General features: G+C 41.9%; 1 pseudogene; it reads left to right on the top strand.

Annotated features, from left to right (window-relative positions):
• The first annotated feature begins 1,102 nt into the window (after nt 1-1,102).
• The window catches only part of LOC101680857, a 36,939-nt pseudogene continuing 19,384 nt past the window's right edge, over nt 1,103-18,657 (top strand).

Here is an 18,657-nt window from a genome sequence, read left to right as displayed (position 1 = left end):
AAATGAATCAAGGCATTCAACTTTTCTCTTTCTATCTGAACCCTCTGAAGCCAAAAGGTCTCTGTTAGTATTCTTTCTTCCTTCGAAATCAGTCATTTGCATAAGTTCAATAAGAATCTGTTCTCCTTGTAACAGGACCAGCAGGCAGGACGAGGGGGCGCACCCACACCTCCCCAATTCCACCATTGCGCTGCCCCGAGGGAAACAGGACCCCCCCGATGACACTGGTTACACTAGACTCCAGTATTGGTCTTTTTCCACTAGTGATCTGTATAATTGGAAAGCTCAAAATGCCCACTTCTCTAATAACCCCTGAGACTTAATTGCCTTTTGGACAGTGTAACGTTTACCCATCCGCCCACCTGGGACGACTGTCAGCAACTTCTCTGGATCCTGTTCACCACAGAGGAACAGGAAAGGATCCAGGTGGAAGCCCGAAGGTTGGTCCCAGGAGATGATGGCCAGCCTCTGACCTGATTAACGCTGCTTTTCCTCTCACCAGACCCCCACAGGATGGCTGGGACCACAACGAGGCAGAAGATAGGGGACAACTACTCATTTATCGCCAGACTCTAATGGCGGGTCTCCGGGCTGCTGCTCACAAGCCCACTAATTTGGCCAAAGTATATGTGCATATAGAATAAGACAGAGAGTCCAGCGGCATTTCTAGAAAGGTTAATGGAAGCCTTTAGGCAGTTTACCCCCATGGACTCTGAAGCTCCTGAGAATCAGGCAGCATTGGTTATGTCCTTTATGAACCAGGCAGCCCCAGACATTAGGAAAAAATTACAGAAATTAGAGGACTTAGAAGGGAAACAGATCCAGGATCTACTTAGGATCGCCCAGAAGGCTTTTAACAATCGAGAGGCACCGGGAGAAAGGCAGTTAAAGGCCATGGAAAAGATGATTAAAGTCTTGGCAGCAGTAGTACAGCAGGACAGCCCCCCTCCCCACCCCCTTGCGCAAAGGCGGATCCCCTCCTCGCCCCTTAGGGCAGGACTTAGAGCGGGGGCATAGCCAAGGCGATCTTGACCCAACACCTGGGTCCATGGTGACGGCCAGTAGCTTACCTGTCTAAGAAGCTGGATTCAGTAACAGCTGGATGGCCATCGTGCCTCCGAATGATAGCAGCTACTGCCTTGATGGTAAAGGAACTGATGAAGTCCCAGAACCTAAGTCAGGTTCGGTGGGGTGAGGTTCGGAGCTGATGACTAAAGAAAGAATTCTTAAGACATCTTTGGTGCAAAATGGTGGTTTATTAAAGCACGGGGACAGGACCCGTGGGCAGGAAGAGCTGCTGCCGCCCCGGGTTGTGAGGAGTGGTTGGTTATATACACAGGAGTTGGGTAGGTGAGGACAAAGGGGTGTTCAGAAGGGCTATTGGGGCAAAGAATACTATCAGGATATTGAAGGCTTAGTATCAAGTAAAGACAATTGGAAGTCTGGTGGAATGTTACATTCCTGCTATCAAGCATCCTTGTTAATGAGATTTAGGTTTAGAAGAAATTTAACTTTATTTACTTTTCCTTCTACCTCCACCTCCTTCGGTTTTTTATGGAGGGGAGGGTGACATTAGGCTTGAGAAACTGAGTTCTGTGTCTTTGGAAATTGGGCTATTGATAAGGTAACTTCTTTGTTGTATTCTCAAGGACATTTGCAAACCAAGGGAGACTCCTGTCTTGTAGGATTGTGATCTCAGCAAGTTAACTATTTATCATTTTATGGCAGTCAGGGGTGCCTGAGGAATGCTACACCTATGGAGGGGAGCGGATGAAGGGGGGGGGGTGCAAGGCGCCAGCTCTTGCTTTGTCCTCAGCCAGCCTCCTGCTCCCTCATCAGAACTATGGGACAGGAGCAATTGGGGCTGCAAAACCACTGGTGACACTTACTGGAGACCTACTTCAAGCTGGGACTACATAACCGTGACAGCAAATTATTCTCATGCTAGGAGCAGTCCCTGGACACAGAACCCAGCCTGCAAAGACCTGTGGTGCCACCCACTCAAAATAACCTTTACTGAGTGGGGAAAAAGACAACTTAACTGGGTGAGGGGGCATACTTGGGGCCTTAGATTCTATAAAGAACGATATGACGATGGTCTAACGTTCACTATAAAACTTTCTATAGAGACCTCTAAAGCCGCTATAGGACCCAATCCAGTTCTCGCCTTGCCTCCCCAGAGACCAAGGCCGGCACCACCTACACACATGCTAACCATCCCTACCCCAAACCCCAAAAAGCGGCCTGTAGAAATCACGGGCCCTAAACCAAAAGACACCCAAACCCGCTTAACCCAACTAGCTCAGTACGCCTTTCAAGTTCTAAACTATACTAATCCTAGTGCCACAGAGTCTTGCGAGTTGTGTTATGAGATCTAATACCACCCCAAAATACCTGGTGGGCCTGTGCCTCCGGACTTACCCATGCATCCATTTGTCAGCACTGAACCGAACTAATGACTAATGTGTTCTGGTGCATCTTGTACCTCGCCTAATTTATCACCCCTATGAGGACTTGATTTCATACTGGGAGGGAGGATCGCACAGGTTTGAGCGAGAACCTGTGAGCCTGACTCTTGCACTTATTCTAGGATTAGGACTAGGAACTGTGGCTACTGGGACTTTAGCCTTAATCTCGCAACAACACCACTACCAGGACTTGCGAGAAGCCATAGATGCAGATATACAGGAGCTAGAATTATCTATCTCAAAGTTGCAAGAGTCTGTCAGCTCGTTATCAGAAGTAGTCTTACAAAATAGATGGGGGTTAGATCTCCTATTCCTCCAACAAGGGGGCCTCTGTGCAGCCCTTAAGGAGCAATGTTGTTTTTATGTTGACCACTCTGGGGTAGTTAAAGATTCTATGGCTAAGGTGAGAGAAGGGTTGGCAAAGTGGGAAAAGGAGTGAGAGGCAACAGAGGGTTTATTCCAGTCCTGGTTTGCTTCATCCCCTTGGCTAAAGACCTTAATTTCTTCCTTGCTGGGACGCATCTGTATTTTACTCCTCCTGTTGACTTTTGGACCATGCATTTTAAACCGCCTAGTAGCTTTTGTCAATCAACGCCTCCAGACAGTGCAAACTCTGGTCTTAAGACAGCAATATCAGCCCCTAGACTTACATGACAACAACTGCATACATGACCATGGAGGATCCAAGATTGGATCCTCAGGTACTTGAGAGAGGGGGAAATGAAAGGCCTGGACAAACTTCACTCCACCTGAAAGTTGTTTACTCCCCCCGAAAGTTGTTTGCGGCCGAAAGTGTTATCAACGGGCAACTTCTGCTTCTGTAAAAGTGCTTGCTCAACACGCGGGCTAACTAGCTACTTTTGCTTCTGTTTGAATGCTTGCCTGATGGCGCGCCCGGGCTCCCAATACCAGTCAACCAATACCAGGTATGATTTTTTAAATTTGTTTGTACCTCACCCAAAACTTGTTTGTACCTGCTTATAAAAACCCTGCACTTACTCTGCCTGAGACCTCTCAGCGTCACTGGCAACGAGTGCGTGGAGGTCCGGGTTCGAACTCGTAATAAACGACCCTTGCTGTTTGGCTTTGACTTGCGTCTCTGGTGGTCTTTTAAGGTGGGCGTACAACGCACTTGGCATTACAGGGCTATTGGGGTGAAGAAGACTATCAGGATATTGAAGGCTTGGTTACTATCAAGCCAAGGCCACTTTCCCTCTAATGAGGCATTAACATAAAGACAATTGGGAGTCTCCTGGTGGAATGTTACATACCTGCTATCAAGCGTCCTTGTTAATGAGATTTAGGTTTAGAAGAAATTTAACTTTATTTACTTTTCCTTCTACCTCTGCCTCCTTTGGTTTTTTATGGAGGGGAGTGTGACGTTAGGGCTTGAGTTATGTGTCTTTGGAAATTGGGCTATTGATAAGGTAACTTCTTTTTTGTAAATCTCAAGGACATTTGCAAACCAAGGGAGACTCCTGCCTTGCAGGACTGTGATCTCTGCAAGTTAACTATTTATCGTTTTATGGCAGGGGTGTCTGATGTATGCTACACATATTATGGAGGGGAGCGGGTGGAGAGGTCGTAAGGCACCAGCTTTTGCTCTGTCCTCTGCCAGCCTCCTACTCCCTCTTCAGTTGGGCCTGGCCATACACAGGTAGCCAATGAGATTGTAACACACACAGGAAACTCCACAGTGATGCTAGGTGACCAATTGAGTTACAATTTACCCTAGTAGACATTTGAACCAGCCTATTACACCTTGATTGGGATTGGTGCCCAAAAGTCTCCCAAAGGGTGGGGCCCATACTCCTTGGTAACCAGAGAGACAGTATGCATCCCTCCACTGATTGGATGTTTCACCTTTGTATCTGGGCTTTGTTACCTGGGACTGGTTTCCAGGATTTGCTTTTAAGTAAGTTCCCCTGGGGGGTGGTGCCAAGGTCAATTTAAGCTTTATAGCAAATTGGCAGTTCAAATGGGGTGGGGCTGCTCTGGCTGAATAGGCCCTTACAATCTAATCTATGTTTCTTTGATTGATGTGTCTATCTCTTCCTCAGTATCATACTCTCATTACTAAGCCTTAAAATCAAGTAGTCTAGTTTTTCCAACTATAGTCTTCTTTATCAAAATTGTTTTAGCTCTTCCAATTTATTTATTTTCCATAATATTTAGAATAGTTTTGTCTATACTAACCAAAAAACCCTGCTGGGAATCTGACTGATATTAGATTTCCATTATACATTCTTTGTGTATAGAAATAAGACTAGTTTTTGTATCTTGACCTAGTACCCTACGAACTTGCGTACCTCACTTACTAGTTCTAGGAGATTATTTGATGTTTCCTTGAAATTTACTACACAGAAAATCATGTTGTCTATTTCTTTCTTTGTAATCTATATGGTTTTTAAGCGGGTTTTTTTTGTTTTGTTTTTTGGGTTTTTCGTTTGTTTGTTTGTTTCTTTTTCCCAATTCCATTAGCTAAGGCTTACATTTTGAGTAGCGGTGGTGAGTAGACATCCTTGCCTTGTTCCCAATGCTAGAAGGAAATTATTCTACCTTTTACTAATGAGTATGTTAATTGTAGATTTTTTTTTTAATAGGCACCCTCTATCAGGTTGTGGAGATTCTCTTCTGATTCTGCACCTAATTCTGATGTGTTTTCTACACCACTGAGAAATTCTCTAACACCAGCTGGGCATCTTAAATTTCAACTCAATCCTAACACTGTCTATGTGGCGATAGCATCAGATCCCTTGGGCTCAGTCCCACTTCAGACACAAATCACAAAATCAAGTTATCACCTGCACTTCTGACCAGCTGGCTAAAGATTGGAAATTGCAACAAACTCCTGCTCGGGTTTGACTAATTTGCTAGAGCAGCTCTGAACTCAAAGAAACATTTTACTAGATTATCAGTTTATTATAAAAGGATCTAACTCCAGAACAGCCAGATGGAAGAGATGTGTAGGGTATGTGGGAAGGGATGTGAAGCTTCCATGTCTCCAGGCATGCCACTCTCTCAGAACCCACCTCATATTCACCAAATCAGAAGTCCTCTAAGTCCAAACCTCTTGTGGTGTTATGAAACTTTATTATGATGAGGAAGCAGAAGGCTAGTTGAGGACAAAGCACAAGCTGACACCCCCTCTCCCCATCATGGATTCTGTGCCACGTTCCTCCAGGAAACTTCCAACTCTTTTAATGTTCATGCTTTGCTAAAGGGAAAAACAATCTTGATAATAGTAAGCCTCCAGTATGCTGAAGGTCTTTAGCATATGAAAGTCCTTTTGGACACCTTTTTTCCTTACCTCCCCCAACTCCCAAGTATATAACCAGTCACCCCTCACAATCCTGGTGCAGCCCTTCTGCTGAAGTTTTAGAATGTAAGTGAGGTTCAATGGGTTGAGGTCCAGAGCGGATGGCCAAGAAATAATTCTTGAGACATCTTTGGTACAGAATGATGGTTTATTAAAACAGGGGACAGTACCCATGAGCAGAAACAAGCTGCTGTCCTGGGGTTTTGAGTGGTGGCAGATTATTCATGTTAGGGTTGGGGGAGGTAAGGAAAAGGGAGGTTTCAATAGAACTTTCATATGCTAAAGATGGCCAGACCTGTAAAATACTGGATGCCTTAAGGCCTAGTCATTGTTAAGGTTTTTCCCTCTAGCAAGTGTTGGGCACAGCAAAGATGGCGCTGGCCTGCCTTCTCTTCCGGCTAGAAAAGGCGCCACCGTGGCAGTATTGGCGCCAACGTGGCGGTTTCGGTTCCGCATATCTCTGATATTTCCTCCTCTCGCCCAACACACCCTACCCAGTTACTGACTACGTAACCAAACCCCATAGGCTCTCTCCCCGCTGACCTCATTTCCCATCCCCTACCCAATATAAGCTGCAACCCCGCTCAATAAAGTGAGATCCTGCTTCGACAGATCCCCCGAGTCTGGTGTGGTTCGTTAATGCGCCTGGACTCGCGACACTCGCCATCCCGCTCAGCCCCAAGGGGAGCCACCGGCTGGCCCGGACGCTCTCCTCGTGCCTGTCGGCCCGCAAAACCTACCGGAGTCCAACAAGCAAGGTATTAACATTAAGATAGTTGGGATATTCCTAAAGACTGTCACATTGTCACATATGTTAAAACCTGTTTAACTATTAGGGCCTGCTTAGCCAGAGCAACTTCTATTGCCTAGGTAGCCATATTGTTGTTTACATCCACGAACTTCATTCTGGAAATAACGCCCCTGTAGTTCCTGGTACAGGTTCTGGGTATCAATTCCAGGAGTAAATGCCTTAACAATAGAAACCACGTACCTTGGGTCTGTGGTTATGCCCTATAAAACGAGCCTGTGAGATTGGAAGGGGGTTGCAAGGTATTAACATTAAGATAGTGGGAAGGGGCCCTGCCTGGTCAGTCTGACTTCTAATGCTTGGCATAGAATAAAGCTTCACATAACTTTCACTTTGTCTCCCTCTCGTTCCCCTGGGAGGTCAGTCTAACTTTTAATGCTTGTTATAGAATAAGGCCTTGCATAACTTTCACTTTGTGTCAGTATCATTCCTTTGATAATGGACCCCAACAAATGTCCCACCTAGGAGTGGGGGTAGGGGAAGGTTGCAGGGTGTCAGTTTTTTCTTTGTCCTCAGTCAGCCTTCAGTTCCTTCATCACTTCTTTCTACCCATGGATCTTGTCCCCATGCTTTAATAAAACCACCAAAGACATCTCAAGAATTCTTTCTTGGTCTTTGGCTCAGGACTTCACCCCACCAAACCTCACCTACATTCCAAAACTACATCAATTACATAGGCATGTTGACTAAATCATTGGTCATTGATGCTTGAACTGAATTTCTGGCCTTTATCTCTTCCGAGGAGGTATGGTGGAAGCGGGTAGGGGTTGAAAGTTCAATACTTTTTTTATTCTTTAAGATTTTTATTTATTTGAGAGAGAGAGTGAGAGTGAGGGAGAGCAAGTACACAGCTGTACAATCTGGGGAAGGGGAAGTGGGAATGGGAGAAGCAGACTTTGTGCTAAGCTCAGAGGCCCCTGTGGGTCCTGCCCTGGTGATAGCACCGGGGATCAAGCCACAACTTTTGATCCCAGGAACCTGAAGATCAAGATCTGAGCCAATGCCAGAAATTGACTGATGCTCCCAGGTACTCCTTCCAGCAACCTCCCCTATCCTTAGGTGCTATGTAGAAGTCATCTTGATGAGGTAGCAGGAGGCTGGCTGAGGACAAAGCAAAAGCTGGCACCTTGCACCCCCCTCTCTATCTGCTCCCCTAGGTAATGTGTGTGACATTCCTCAGGCACCCTTGACTGCCATAAGCTAGAAACAAATAGTTAACTTGCAGAAATCACAATCCTACAAGACCTGAGTCTCCCTTGGTTTACAAATGTCCTAGAGATCTACAAACAAAGAAGTTACCTTATCAATAGCACAATTTCCAGAGGCAAATAACTCATTTCCTCAAACCCTAATGTCACCCTTCCCTCCATAAACAAAACTTGAGGTAGAAGGAAATGTAAATATTGTTAAATCTCCTCTGAACCTAATCTCACTAACAAAGACGCTTGATAGCAGGATTGTGACATCCCACCAGGAATCTCCCAACTATTTGATGTTAATGAATGGCCAAAAGACAACACTGATCAAGCTGCAAAGGCCTCCAGTATCCAGGCACCTTGTAGGCCCTCTTTAGCATAAGAAAGTTCCTTTGAAACTTCCCTTCCTCTCATCTTCCTAACTTGCTATCTCTCACACCCCGGAGCAGCAGCTCTTCCTGCCCATGGGTCCTTTCCCCCATGCTCTAATAAACCACCATTTTGCACCAAAGATATCTCAAGAATTGGCTCAGTGGGTTAAAGCCTCTGCCTTTGGCTTTGGAAATGCTCTGGCTAAATAGGTCCTAAATAGGTCATGATCCCAGGGTCCTGGATGGAGCCCCGCATTGGGCTCTCTGCTTGGTGGAGAGCCTGCTCCCCCCCCCCACACCTGCCTCTGCCTACTTGTGCTCTCTCTCTCTCTGTCAAATAAATAAATAAAATATTTTTAAAATTTCTTTTCTTGGTCATCGGCTCCGGACCTCAGTCCACCGAATCTCACCTAGGCTCTAGAACTTCATCAATCTCATTAACATATTAAGAGACCCCTGCTCTTATCACAGGAAAATTCCAAGGGTTTTAGGATCTCTGCTTGGAACTAGGACCTAATATATATTTTGCTATAAATTCCAATATCATACCTTCTATTCTTTTTTGAGAATTCTTATCAGGAATGTGATGTGGGGCCACAGAGTGAATGGTCAAGAAAGAATTCTTTGAGAAGTTTTTGGTGCAAAAAAGATGCCTTTTACTATGGCACAGAGATAGGACCCAGGGCAGGAAGAGCCACACTGTGATTGCACAGAGCAACTGATTATACACTTTTTAAGTTGGGTAGGGGTAGAGATAACAGAATTCTCTAAAGGGATTTTCATTTATTAAAGATGACTTACAGGATCCTGGAGGTCTGGGGGTTACCAAGCTAAGGTTTCCTTTGTCTCTCGCAAAACATCAACATTAAGACCACACTGAGTTCCTTGAGGAATGTCACACTCTGCAAGTCTCAGGTATTTATCACTGGGCTGCAAATTTTAAGGAAATTTAATTTTTTCTACATTTCTCTTGCTTTTGTTCTTATCAGAATGACTGTTGGAATTCGTCAAAATGTCTTTTTTGCATCTATTGATTTGATCATATGGAGTGTTTTTTCTTTAGACTACTGATAGTGAATTACAGGGATCAATTTCTGAATATCGAGTCAGCTTGCATTCCCAAACCAAACCCCACTTTATCACTGTGTATTATCCTTTTTATATATCGTTTTTCATAATTTGCGAATATTTTCTTGAGCATTTTTGTATCTACTTTCATGAACAATGTTAGTGTGTGTTAGGTCCACCATAATGGGTCTGTGATTAAAGGAGTGATACGGATAGAAAGCAAAGGTGAAGCAAAGCTTTATTCCACACCAAGCATCAAGAATCAGACTGAATGTTCGGGTTTCTCTGTTTCACAGACTAGCTTTTAAGGGCAAAGGCCATGAGGTTGGGCCTGGCCATGCACAGGTGGCCAGTGAAATTGTAACACACAGAGAAAGCTGCACAGTCATGCTAGGTCACACATAAGTGACCAATTGAATTACAATTTACCCTATAGTAGACATTTGAGTCAGCCTATCACCTTGGTCAGAATTGGCACCCAAAAGGTGCCCAAAGAGGGGGGCCCATACTCCTTGATAACTAGGGAGACAGTATACATCTCCCCACTGATTGGATGTCTCCACCTGGCCTGACCCACCCTTGTATTTGGGCTTTGTTACCTGGGGCTGGTTTCTGGGACTTGTTTTTAAGTAAGTCCCCTGGGGGAAGGGGAGCAGGGACAGTTAAGTTTTAAACAATAAAATTATTGTTTAACCTGGATGGAAGTGCTCTGGCTAAATAGGTCCTTACATATGTACTTTCATTTTTGTACTGTCTTTGTCCATTGTATCAGGGTAATGCTGGACTCAAAAAATTCTGGGAAATATTTCCTTCTCTTACTCAGAATTGATATTTGGTTGAATTTGCCCATGAAACCATCTGTATCTGTTGATTTATTTTTTGGAAAGATTTTAGCTATAAGTTCAATTTCTTTCTTTTTTTTTTTTAAGATTTTATTTATTTATTTGACAGAGATCACAAGTAGGCAGAGAGGCAGGCAGAGAGAGAGAGGAGGGGAAGCAGGATCCCTGCTGAGCAGAGCTCCCAATGCGGGGCTCGAACCCAGGACCCTGGGAGCGTGACCTGAGCCAAAAGCAGAGGCTTTTTTTTTTTTAAAGATTTTATTCATTTATTTGACAGACAGAGATCACAAGTAGGCAGAGAGGCAGGCAGAGAGAGAGAGAGAGAAGCAGGCTTCCTGCGGAGCAGAGAGCCCCATGCAGGGCTCGATCCCAGGACCCTGAGATCATGACCCGAGCCGAAGGCAGCAACCCAAACCACTGAGCCACCCAGGCATCCCCAAAAGCAGAGGCTTTAACCCACTGAGCCACCCAGGTGCCCCTAATTTCAATTTATTTAATGGTTATAGGACAATACCGGTTCTCTATTTTATCTTAGGTGAGGTTTGATTGTGGATTTTGAGGAATTGGTACATTTAAAGAACTTTTTTTTTTTTTTAATTAATTAATTAATTAATTTATTTTTTTTTAATTTTTTTTAAGATTTTATTTATTTATTTGACAGAGAGATCACAGTAGGAGAGAGGAAGGGAAGAGATCACAGAGAGAGAGGAAGGGAAGCAGGCCCCCTGCTGAGCAGAGAGCCCGATGTGGGACTCGATCCCAGGACCCTGAGATCATGACCTGGGCCGAAGGCAGCGGCTTAACCCACTGAGCCACCCAGGCGCCCGAGGAATTGGTACATTTTATCTAAATTTTTCAATACGTGTTTAGGGCAGCTTGTAGTAGTCCTTTTAAAGCTTGTAAAGTCTAGAGTGACCCTTTTTAATTCATTCCTAGTGATGTGGTTTTGGAATATAAGTGAGGTTCGGTGGGGTGAGGTCTGGCGCCGATGACCAAGAAAGAATTCTTGAGACATCTTTGGTGCAAAAAGGTGGTTTTATTAATGCATGAGGACAGGACCCATGGGTAGAAAGAAGGGTTGCACCAGGATTGTGAGGGGTTACTGATTATATATATTCTTGGGGGTAAGGGGAGATAAGAAAAAGGAAGGTTTTCAGAAGAACTTTCATATGCTAAAAAGGACCTAAGAGATCCCAGAGGCCTTGCCATTGTCAGTTTAAGGTTGTTTTTTCCTTCAGCAAGGTATTAACAGGAAGATAGTTGGAAGCTTCTGGGAAGAATGTCACAGGGTTTGCAGGGTGTCAGCTTGTGCTTTGTCCTCAGCTTGCCTTCTGCTTCCTGATCACTAATACTGGTAATTTGTGTCTTTTCATTTTGCTTTTCAGTCCTGATAAATAAATGCTTGTTAATTATATTAATCTTTTAAAAATACTGGCCTTTAGTTTCATTGGTTATCTATTCTTTTTCTTTTCCAATTAATTTCTGATCTTTCTGTTAGACTTTTAAAAAAATATTCACAGTTCCTGTGGTTTGTTTATCTTTTTCCCAAATCTTTTTTGTTTTTCAGATTAACATAGATCAATAGAATTTAGCCAAAGCTCATTGACCCTCTCCTCCCTCTATTTGCTATTGAGTACATCCAGACAGTTTTTTACTGTTGTTGTTGTTATTTTCTTTACAAAATTTACACCTAATCTTTCCTATGTACTCTGTTTCTTTGCTGAGACTTTCTATTTTTAGCATTTGTTTCAAAGTGCTCACAATTGCTTGAGTAATTTTATAATGGCTGACTTAACGTCTTTGTCAGATAATTCTGTCATTTTTTTTTCTATGCATCAGCATCTGTTGATTGTCCTCCTCACAAGTTGAAATTTTTGTGGTTCTTCATATGCTGAGTAATTTTGGACTGTATTCTTGATGAAGTTTTAGAATATAAGTAAGGTTCAGTGGGGTGGAGTCCAGAGCTGACAACCAAGCTTAAAAGAATTCTTGAGACATCTTGGTGCAAAATGGTGGTTTCTTAAAGCACAGGGACAGGATCCATGGGCAGAAAGAGCTGCTGCTCTGGGATTATGAGGAGTGGTCCATTATATACTTGCAAGTTAGGAGGCGGTCAGGAATAGCCTAAGTCTCTAAGGAATTTTGAAAGCAAGGTTTCCACGATGTTGAGGGGCCAGCTGTTGTTGGGAAAAGGTCATTTATTACTGTTTAATAAAACATTAGTCACGAGACCCTTCAGATATATATCAGTGGGCCATATGCTTGGGGATGATTGCCAGCATGTATTTTGGAGTGTACAGAGATAAAGGAACTTTCTAAAGGAATTTTTATATATTAAAGTAGACTTACAGGATCTTGATTAGGGGACAGGGGGACATTCAGGCTAGGATTGCCTTTTGTGCTTAGCAAAGCATTAAGGTGGAGGCAGTTGAGTCCCTTGAGGAATGTCACTCTGCCTGTTTCAAGGACTTGTCAGTGGGCTCTCCAGAGCAAGGAAATTTAGTAACTTTTCTTCTGCCTCTGTTTCCCACATCATCCAGACATTTTAAGTATTATATTTTGATACTCTGAATCTCGTTCAAATCCTTTGGAGAGTGCTAATGTTTTTGCTTTCATTGCGTTTTTTGTTTTTCCCCAGAGCTAATGTTTTTGTTTTAGCAGGCAATAGATCTGATTGGGTTTAGGCTAATAGTTTCAACTGGAAGCTGTGTTTTCAGTATCAGTTTAGTTGTCAAAATCCTTGTAATGCTCTTCTTGTCTGTCATGAATGTGTATCACCCAGTCTGGAACCCAGCATTGTCAGTGTACTCTATCCAGGTAATCTATCCATTACTTTAGCTGTCAAAATCTTTAATATGCTATTTGTGATATCATGCACAAGTCAAGGCTCAGATGAGAGCGCTGAAGTTCATAAACAACTGTTTATAACAGCTCATCTCATTAACATTTGCTTTTCTGAGCTATTCCATATCTGTAGTTTCCCTGGTATTTTCTGATTTCTTAGAGCTCTTCTTTTCAGTCTTCTGGCCAGAAAACTGGAAATGTAGTTCTAATACTCAACCACACACTTCTATCACTGGCTCTGCATTCAGGCCAAATGCTGGGAAGATAGAGATAAAAAATCAACAGGGGTTGGCCCCATCATTTAGTATCAAAGTCAAATACTGCAGCACTTGACAGGATTACCTGGGGGCTATGGTGTGAGAGAAAAAAAGGGAAGATTATCCAGGAGGATTTCTGGATTTCTTTCTTTCTCCCTCTTCCTCACCCCCAGCTCTGTGTGTGTGTGTGTGTTTAGCTTTCCAACTTCTCAAGCAAAAAAAAAAAAAAAAAAAATTCTTCTGAAGCTTTTCTGTGCCACAGGGCTCACTTCTGAGTTTCTGGCTACGTTGAGTTTGACTGGGAGATATTGCAGGAGAAAAGAAAATAAACTCCTTACCAAATTGATGGTCTTTTGTTTCTGAGTTCTGCCCCAGTCAGCCTGCTGTTATTTACTTTTTGAAGTCCTCAAATAACTATCTTATGCACTGTGTTCAACTTTCATAGTCATGTACAGTAGGAGTGATGGGTAGGTGCTTATTCTATATCATTCAAAAACTGAAAACCAGGTTTAAGAATTTATCCCAAGGAAATAATCAAAATGGTGTGCTGAAAATTTTGACAGTAGTCCCCCTTATCCATAGTTTCATGTTCTACAGTTATACTTACTCGCAGTCAACCACAGTCAAGAAGCTGATGATGATCATCCTTGGGACATATTGTCAGAAGGCCAGTAGTAGCCTAACACTACATCACAATGCCTACATCATTCACCTCACATTTTATGTATACATTTTATCATCTCACATAATCACAAGAAGTACAAGGGTGAGGTACAATAAGAGATTTTGAGAGAGAGAGAGAGAAACCACATTACATAACTTTAGAGTATATTGTTATAATTTTTCTCTTTTATTATTGTTAATCTCCTACTGTGCCTAATTTATAAAGTAAACTTTATAATACCTTTGTATATATAGGAAAAAACAGTAAAGTTTAGGTACTAATTGCAATTTCAGGCATCCATGAGGAGTTTTGGGATGTATCACCTATAGATAAGGGGGTCAACTGTATTCAAGGATTTTCATCATAGTAGTGATGAAATATAAATATATATATTTATATATTATATATAAATACATAATATTTATATATTTGTATAATTTATATAATTCATATTTTATTTTACATAATATCTTACATTTTATATTTATACCAAAAAGGAGAATTAGAGACTATTATCCCTGATGAACGTGGATGCAAAAGTTCTCAACAAGATACTAGCTAATTGGTTCCAATGATAGGGAAAAACTGTACTCTAAGATGGCTGACCAAACCAGAAAGGGAATTCCAGTTCCTGTCTCAAAGCCCTTCTGGGTTCTTCTTTCCTACCCCGCTTCCCACACACACCAAAGTACTAAGTATGTGGAAGTAGAAGGGTATAAATCCCCTTCCCTACTTGGGCTCAGGGCTCAGACCTTTGGAGAACAACCTTGTCTGAGCCCACCCGTGTTAAATAAACCTCCCATCCTCCAAAGTTTCCAAGTGCCTCTTGGTTCTTCCATTAGGATCCATTCCAGGTTCTGCAACACCAACGGTACATCAAAAGGATTTTTCACGATGACCAAGTGGGATTTATTCCTGGGTGGTAGGTATAGTTTGACATCCACAAATCAGTCAACATGATACACCACATTAATAAAAGAAAGAATAAAAGCCATTTGACAAAATATAGCATTTGACAAAATATAGCATCCTTTCTTAATAAAAACTCTCCACAATGTAGGGGTAGAGGGAACATACCTCAATATCATAAAAACCATATACAAAAACAAACAAGCAAAAAAACCCAAAAAACAAAAACAAACAAACAAAAACCTATAGCAAAAATCCTCCCCTCAGGGAAAACAGCTCTTCCCCTAAGATCAGGAAGGTACATGACAGGGATGTCTGCTCATATCACTGTTGTTCAACATACTACTGAAGGTTCTAGCCTCAGCAATCAGAGAACAAAATGAAAAGGTATCCAGATCATCAAAGAAGAAATCAGACTTTCACTCTTTGTAGGTGACATGATATTCTGTAGGAAATCCAAAATACTCCACCAAAAAATTGCTAGAACTGATACAGGAATTTAGCAAAGTCACAAGGTATAAAACCAATGCATAGAAGTCTGTTGCATTTCTATACACTAACAATGAAGCAGCAGAAAGAGAAATCAAGGAATCCATCCCATTTACAATTGCACCAAAGCCCTAAGACACCTAAGAATAAACCTAATCAAAGAGGTAAAAGATCTGTACTCTGAAAACTATAGAACACTTATGAAAGAAATTGAGCAAGACACAAAGAAATAGAAAATCCATGCTCATGGATTGGAAGAACAAATACTGTTAAAATGTCTGTGCTACACAAAACACTACACATTCAGTGCAATCCCTATCAAAATACCATCAACATTTTTTATAGAGCTGGAACAATCCTAAAATTAGTATGGAACCAGAAAAGATCCTCAATAGCCAAAGGAATGTTGAAAAAGAACACCAAAGTTGGAGGCATCATAGTTCTGTACTTTGAGCTGTATTACAAAGTTGTAGTCATCAAGCCAGTATAGTACTGGTATAGAAATAGACACATAGATCAATGGAACAAAATAGAGAATCCAGAAATAGACCCACAACTCTTTGGTCAACTAATCTTTGACAAATTAGGAAAGAATATCCAATGGAAAAAAGACAATCTTTTCAACAAATGTTGGGAAAATTGGACAGTCACATGCAGAAGGAAAATGGACCACTTTCTTCTTCTTTTTTTTAAAATTTTATTTATTTGTCAGAGAGAGAGAGCAAGCACCAACAGGGGGAGTGACAAGCAGAGGGAGAATCAGTCTCCCCACTGAGCAAGGAGCCTGACTGGGGACTCTATCCCAGGATCTTGATCATGACTTGAGCTGAAGACAGATATTTAACTGACTGAGCCACCCAGGTGTCCCAGAAAATGAACCACTTTCTTAGACCATACAAAAAAAATAAACTCAAAATGGCTGAAAGACCTAAATGTGGGATAGGAAACCATCAGAATCCTAAAGGAGAACACAGGCAGCAACCTCTTTGACCTCAGCCTCAGCAACTTCTTCCTAGAAACATCTCCAAAGGCAAGGGAAACAGAAGCAAAATTGAACTATTAGGACTTCATTAGGATAAAAAGCTTTTGCACAGCAAAAGAAACAGTCAATAAAACTCAGAGACAACCTATGGAACGAGAAAAGATATTTGCAAATGACATATTAGATAAAACACTAATATCTAAAACAGATGAGGAACTTATCAAACTCAAAACCCTGAAAACCAAAAAATCCAGTCAAGAAGTGGGCAGAAGACATAAACAGACATTTCTCTAAAGACATACAAATGACTAACAGACACATGAAAAAATGCTCAACATCGTTCAGCATCAGGGAAATACAAATCAAAACCACAATGAGATACCACCTCACACATATCAGAATGGTTAAAATTAACCACTCAGGAAACAAAAGATGTTGAGGATGTGGAGAAAGGGGAACCCTCTTACACTGTTCGTAAGAATGCAAACTGGTGCAGCCACTCTGGAAAATAGATGGAAGTTCCTCAAAGAGTTAAAAATAGAGTGATCCTACACCCCAGCAATTGCACTTCTAGGTTTCCATCAAAAGGATACAAAAATAATGATTCAAAGGGGCACATTTCACCCCAATGTTTATAGTACCAATGTCCACAGTAATCAAAATATGAAAAGAACTCAAATGTTCATTGACAGATGAATGGATAAAGATGTTAAAGATATGTATGTATGTACGTGTGTGTGTGTGTGTGTGTACACACACACATACATATAAAATGGATTATTCCTCAGCCGTCAAAAAGAATGAAATGTTGCCGTCTGCAATGATGTGGATGGAACTAGAGGGTGTTATGCTAAGAAATTCAGTCAGTCAGAGAAAGACAAATACCATATGATTTCACTCATGTGGAATTAAGAAATGAGACAGATAAACACAGGGGAAAGGAAGGAAAAATAAAACAAGAGGAAAATGGAGAGGCAAACCATGAGATTCTTTTTTAAAAAATTTTATATATTTATTTGGCAGAGACAGCGAGAGAGGGGGAGTGGGGGAGGGAGAAGCAGACTTCCCACTGAGCAGGCAAACTGATGTGGGGCTCAATCCCAGGACCCTGGATCATGACCTGAGCTGAAGGCAGATGGTTAACGACTGAGCCACCCAGATGCCCCAAACCATGACACTCTTAACTCTAGAGAACAAAGTGAGGGTTGCTGGAGGGGAGGTGGGTGGGAGGAAGGGGTCATTGGGTGATGGGCATTAAGGAGGACAATTGATGTAATGAGCACTGGGTGTTATATGCAACTGATGAATCACTAAATTCTACCCCTGTATCTAATAATACACTGTAAGTTAACTAAATTGAATATAATAAAAAACTTAAAAAACAAAGAATGCCAAGGAGGATGAGAAACTAGCCTAAGTTGTGTAGTCACAAAAAAATGTCCAAATTCAAGCCCCTAGAGACTGCCTCAAACACCAGTATCCAGTTTTGGTTACTGTGAATTACACTGGACTCTAATCACCACTAATTATACTGTAGCCATTGCTGTCCCCAGATGCCACTATCAGCAAGGACAGTTATCTGTTGTTCTCACTCTTTTGGATCCCTCTGACCCAATCATAATGTCTCTTCTTTATAACACTTCCAAAAGGTCACTGAAGGCTTTGTGTTTTTTAATAACTTTGTACTAACACAAGATACTAACTTTAAGCACTAAACTGTGTACCAAAGTTGATAAGGGCAGAATTTTAGAGGACAGGGACACCACTGAGAACATCAGTTATAGGAGAGAAGGCTTTTGGTGAGTTGGGGCAGAGCTGGGTCTTGAAGTATGGTATCAGAAGGAGGGTTGTACAAGTCAGCTATTGCTACAAACTGAAGTGTAACTGTTTTTAGATAATATTTCTCACTTACGGACTTAGAGGCAATCAGGGAAGTTCTAATTCTGGTTTTAATTTTGCCCTTTCTACAGTTTCTATGAAATCCTGTGGTTTACATCTTCACATATCTCATACCTTTCAACCTGACAGCATTAGGTTTTTCCAAGTTTGCATCACACCAACCTGGCCTCACCAGTTCATATAAGAATTTACTCAGGTGAGATATTTTGTGGTTTTGCTATATTTCATCAAGGATTTGAGGGATCGTGTGAAAGGGTCCCATCTTAAAATATATGGCCTTCAGCCGCCTCAATGGCTATTTTCTCTTCTTCTTCTCCCTGCCCTTCTCCCTTTTTCATTAATTTCCACTTCCCCCTTCTCTCAACCCACAAATCTCTTCTCTGCTCTTTCACTAACCATTTTATGCTCACCCTGTCCCCTCAGGGTCTCACCTGCTTACTAATGGCTTAACAAAGTATTTCTTTCAAACATACCCCGTACTCTACTCAAGAGAACACTTGGTAAAGAATATTCTCTCTCAAAGCAATCACAGTTATGTGTT

The sequence above is a fragment of the Mustela putorius genome, unplaced genomic scaffold (genome assembly GCF_011764305.1).
Source record: "Mustela putorius furo isolate JIRA1106 unplaced genomic scaffold, ASM1176430v1.1 tig00003834_pilon_pilon_pilon, whole genome shotgun sequence".
Taxonomy (NCBI): Eukaryota; Metazoa; Chordata; class Mammalia; order Carnivora; family Mustelidae; genus Mustela; species Mustela putorius.
This window is presented reverse-complemented; position numbering and strand designations above follow the sequence as displayed.